Below are 5,757 nucleotides of genomic sequence, written 5' to 3'. Positions count from 1 at the left end.
GCAACAAGTCTACCTTCTAACATTTATTATATATCCTAGAGAATCAAAATAAAAGCTCAAAAACAAAAAGCACCTACTGAAGTTTCCCCAAAAAACAAGAAGCACCTTCAATTCATATCTCTGAAAGGTTACATCCAATGGCAAGCTGCTGACAATAGTAGCATGTGAGTGACATTATGAGTGTCAATTTCTTTTTTACGCCAATGAATATTTACACCAAGGTGCAGCTTAAGGTGTAGGTTGAATCAAGCTCAAGGAAAAATTTATGTAATAACATTTGTATGACAGAGTTACCAACATTATCTAGCTCAAGATTGGGGTTGTGCAGAAGTTGAGCCTTGTTTTAATTTAAGATTCCTTCACATGTCAAGCAAGGGAGAAAATAGGTTTAAAGATAATGAACATATATATATATATATATATATATATATATCATTATAAAAAGTGTAAAATACAGAATAAAAGCTAACTCCTATTTGAAATGAATGTGTAAGGTTACAACCATGTTTTAGTGTCAATAATATGAACTACAAATATCATAGCCATCTTAAAAGTAATTCAGAGTGTACTTGTAGAATTCATCCAAAGAAAATGACATCAATTCATTGATTTCAAATTAGAAAGGAAAAATATCCAAATGGTTTTACACAGAATTTGTTGATTACTGATTCAATCATCAAAGAATCTTATTTGATTACAAGGAGAGAATCCTCAGCATGTGTTGGAGTCCAATGCTGCAAGAGTATATTCAAGGCACACATTGACGGTTAGTTTCCTTGCAATCAACTTAGTCGATGGCTAAACCATTGCAGTTAGAAATTCCGTTAGCTGTTTTGACTATATTAACAATCAATCTGAAGAACATACACAATGGTTTTTCTTTCTTAAAAAGTATGATTTGATAAACTCTCTTGAAGAGAATATCAAAACCTGCATAGAAACAGGAAATTGTCAAGGTTAAGTCCACTTCTTGTGGCTATTCAAGACTACAACAACAAAACCAAGCCTTAAGTCCCACTAGGTGGGATCGGCTATATGAATCATTTTCTGCCAAATTATGCGGTCAAAGCAAAAGTGGAGGTTCAACCCTAACCGACGGACCGGGTAATGTGGACCCGAAATGCACCAATCCGTTATCCTTCCACCGTGAAGAGCGGGAGGTGTTCGCTGCTCTGTGAAGCCAGTCTAACGCTGTGCCCTCCTCTCTAGAAGACACATGGCCCAAGCCTTCGCATGGACCACATGCCCCAACTCCCCACTTGGAAAGGGCGAGCCAGTAAGCCGCATCTCTGAGACCTACCCAACCGATCAGTCAAGCGTTCCCCCAACTCTAATGCCCTCACTCGAGTCACAAGTTGGCGCTATACAACGCTGAAAACAAATAAAGACAATTTTTAGGAGGAAGGGGAATAGTTTGTAAATGATTCCAGAACCTCAGATTTCAAAATGAGTCTAAGCCCATAGGTGAGATTCTGGGATTTGCAAATTTGTAGGAGAACAAAATGTGACTTGATTCACAGCTTCAGCTCCTTGCTTTAATAGAATGAGGAGCCATGCTTTTCATCTATCTCAGTTTTCACAATAAACATCTATCTCAAATTTTATAATAATGTCCTGCAGTAAGTAGTAAAATTGCCACAAACTGACACAAGTTCACATTTAGCTATGAATGGCAGCAGAGAGCAAAAGGTAAGAAAATGATCAAGCCAAGAGAAAAAAATGTACTTAAATCTTATAGATATTCTTGCTTCATCTTTTCTTTTTTTTCTAACAATGTTGTTGTGTATGCCAAGTGGTTTATGGAAGACTATGAGTAGCACTAATAAAGAAAAAACTACTCCACCGTCATGCTTGCAGGACAAAAATATCAATGCTTTCTTGATAGCATATTCTATAACCTCTAAACTATAGTAAATAACTTTCGGTTGTCTCCTAAACTACTCCAAAAACAGGATGGCTGTCTATCGCTCGTGCATTTCATTCATAAGGAACTACTTGAGCAAAATAGATGCCAGAATCACAGTACCAAGTCATAAACAACATATCAGGCCAGGATGCAAAGGAAAATAATGGCAGCATTTAGTCACAGTATCTGCTCAACACACTCATTAACTCTTGATGAAGAGGGCCACCAGCAATGTATTATCCTAAAAAAAAATTTATAAATAGAATAAATAAATAAAATAACCAATTACTATAGTATGGATTGATCCCATTGCAAAGCAGGTGATCACACATTTCATCTTGACTCTACCAATATGAATTTGTGCGCTTTAAACAAGGACATGAAAGCCTTCCTTCTTTTGATGCATTTTTAAAAACAAAATCCAAAAACTCAATAACCCCTCTACAATATTCAGTTGTCATCCTACCCGTCTTTATCCAACTCTTATTCATTATGGCAAAATTAATTGATGGGATCACTTAATCCTCAATGAAACACCTTCAAAGAATGAAAATTTTGCAACTATTAATACTAATGGATAATACTCAATAAAATCAAGTAACAAAACTAGAAAAAGATGCTTAAAATTCTATGTGATTTAACCAAAAGATTGAATCCCATCGACTTAAATCATCAATCAACCTTCAAGCTAGAGTCCTAGGGAAGAATCCTACCTTTAATAAGGATAGAGAATTCATGATGCAATTATCCTAAGAAGGACTACCGCACGCAAAGTTGTTCATGAATTTGGACCCAAAAAGTAAATAAACAAGTAAATCTAAATCATGCTAAAATTTTCATGCAAATCGTATCAAATCAAAATAATTTTAGTTAGTGCCTCCCAAGTTTCAGACTTGGTGACCCGGAGCATAACCACATTCCCCTACGAACCCTAATAAATTAAATGTATTTGCCCCTTTCTATGACATGATTTCATATTTAAAAGCAAATGCAACTATATAATAGAAGACATATATGAGTGTACATTCCATGATATACTCAAAATTTCATGATTGTACTCTGTCATATATGTTTGATGAAACTTCCCAACCAAAACATCTTGTTTAACTTTAGTTTCTTCTGCTTAAGCTATAATGATGCAGTGAGTTATTGGATTGTGGGGTTGAGCATGGTGACCAGTTTCTTTTGCATTCTCCTACCAGTGGCAATGTTCCTTTGCTATGTTTATGGGCAATAATATCTTTGCCACTTGACTTTTAATTTTTGAAAGGAAATGATCAAATGCTTTGTGTCTCATGTGCATGTAAATTTTAAATAGTGAATTTTTAAAAGTCATCGTGTACTTTTTGGGGGGGGGGGGGGGTGGTGCTTAATTAGCTCTCTAGGTCCTATACTTATTAGCAACTATTTCTTCAAAATAAAATTTTGTTAAGGGGGTAATAATACCACTTTATTTTGATTTCTTATTTTTTATAGAGAGTAATTACATGGTTTGTACGCCATGTATACATACATAGTGAATTTGTGAAGGGACTTAATTTGCTTTCTACATTCCTACACTTTCAGCTACTATTTTTTCAAAATAAAATTTAAAGCTAATTCACAAGAACGCAATCACTCTGATCCATGCTCAACCCCACAATCCAAAAACTTTACCAAGTGCAAACTACCCTTTCTAAGTGCTGGCATTGGTGGTAGCTCAATCTTTAAAGCTAATTCACAAGAATGCAAGCATTTTGATCCATTCTATCAGCAAAATCAAATGTGACCATTCTCCATGATTTACAGCACTGACTGAAAAAAAGATTAACAGCAAGAAACAACAAAGACTAAAGTCAGAGAGAGGAATCAAAAATCAATACATTCTCACGTGGAGGTCGGAGGCAATCAAATTGACAGTAAATCGATAAGGGAGAGACGTCAAATAGAACCAAAAATCGGAAGAGACGTCGAACAAAACCAAAAATCGGAAGAGAGAGACGATTGAGAGAGAGACTTCGCCCAAATCAAACAGAACCAAATTTGAAAAAGACACGACCGAGAGAGAGAGAGAGAGAGAGAGAGAGAGAGAGACGTGCTTTGGCTGTGAAAGGCATCGCCCAAATCAAGAGAGAGACGACTCAGAGTTGTGGTTTAGCAAAAACGCCTACGTTCAAAATATCCCTTAGAACTTTGATAGGTGCATTGAATGTGAGATTGGTAATCAATTTGAAAAATTATTTTGGATCTAAAATCTGGTTCGTAGTTGAAAATTGATTTTCGGTTCGAAAACTAATTCACACAGCGAAATTATTTTCCGGGTCAAAATTTGTTTGGAGTTTTGATAATCAATTTGATTTTGAAAAATATAAATTAAAAGAAGATGAAGAAGTAGAAGAGTAAGGGGTGAGGTATTCGGCTTGTTTTTAATAAGAATAAAATATAGGTAAAAGAAACTGTGAATTGTGAGAATTTATTCTGTAAGTCAGTGGCAACCGTGAATGGTGAGATTTCGCTCTGTGAGTCAGTGAAGATCGTGAATGGTGAGAGTTTTCTATGAGCCAGCGGAGATCGTGGATGGTAATGGAGATATGTCCCGCGAGTCGGGTTAATGGAATGTACAACTGATGCACGGAAGCCGTGTCTGCATTTCGAACTTTACATAATCAGTAAGACCTAGCAAGAGAATGCTGATTCATGGGTTTGGTGTAGCAGTAGGGTGTCCGAAGGACTTGTTGGTGACTGGAGTTCTTATTTAATCAAAAAATAAATAAATAAAGGTAAAGGAAATGTTTAAAGAATTCAAAGATGTCCCGTGTCTTTATTTTTGCATTTTTTTTGTGTCATGTGTCATCATGGCAGCGATTGATTTAGGAAAGACTTTAAATATCAGGATTCATAAAAAATTGCCGTCTCCTTCCAAAAAAAAAAGAAAAAAAAAATGTTTTCTCTTCTTTTACTTTCATGTCATTTAAAAATCAATAGTAAATTAAAAAAATATTTACGAAATTCTAAAAAAAAAAAAAATTAGGAAGCACTTTAGGAAGGTTTTGAATAAAAAATAGCACAAAAATTAGAAAATTGAAAAATCATTAAAAAAAAATGAGGAAAATTCTTTAAAAATCTTAAAAATTGCAAAAACAAATCTTCAAAAATTCCTGAAAATTCTAGAAAAATTTTTGGAGTTTGGAGAATGTTTTGGAAATCATTTTTGGTTAAATTTGGTTCATTTGCATGATCATTTTATATTTGTATATATCATGTTATGCGTGTGTGTATGCACACATGCGCATGTATGCGGCTCGATGATAAAACAAAGAGTAAAGAGTTGTTTCAAACCTCATCTATATCAATTATGAGAGGGTTTATCTAATAAGATCCCTTCCTTTGGAGATCTTATTAGTTATTCATAAATTACACTTAATTTTGCATTCTTTCTTAAATTTTCAATGTTTATTGGATTGCTGAGGAGTTAATTGAAAACTATCTTATTCAATTTGAACTAATTCATAATTTATTAGGTATTATTCGTAAAACAAGTGTACCGGGTGCTAATACCGCTCTCTTACATAACTGTACTCCTAATCCCAGTTCTAGTAAAAGTAGACTGAGACTACTAGTTCATTAGCTTTAGAATTAGTCTAAAAACCAATCAATAAGTAGTAATTAGGTGAATTAACCGCACCTATGAAAATAAAAGGTTAGTGGCGACTCCGTTGAATCATCAATATTAATATCACCCATCACCATTATGGACCCCTTCTCTGGGACGTTGTGACAATGGGAGTTTCACTCCTTTGACAATTTTATGTTTTTTAATGTCATATCTAAAATAGCATATAAACCTCTTTAGCAGAGAGTGATTATTCATC

General features: G+C 34.5%; 1 long non-coding RNA gene across 1 annotated transcript; it reads right to left on the bottom strand.

Moving 5' to 3' along the window:
* Window positions 1–916: 916 nt before the first annotated feature.
* LOC131160119 (uncharacterized) lies at window positions 917–4,007 on the bottom strand. Its single transcript, XR_009137933.1, has 2 exons — window positions 3,769–4,007; window positions 917–1,371 (listed from the first exon to the last, which is right to left on the bottom strand). It is a non-coding gene; the product is annotated as an uncharacterized LOC131160119 (long non-coding RNA).
* Window positions 4,008–5,757: the final 1,750 nt, after the last annotated feature.

The sequence above is a fragment of the Malania oleifera genome, chromosome 7, assembly GCF_029873635.1.
Source record: "Malania oleifera isolate guangnan ecotype guangnan chromosome 7, ASM2987363v1, whole genome shotgun sequence".
NCBI classification, from domain to species: domain Eukaryota; kingdom Viridiplantae; phylum Streptophyta; class Magnoliopsida; order Santalales; family Ximeniaceae; genus Malania; species Malania oleifera.
The sequence above is the reverse complement of the archived record's forward strand: the minus strand, read 5'-3'. Positions and strand labels throughout refer to the sequence as shown.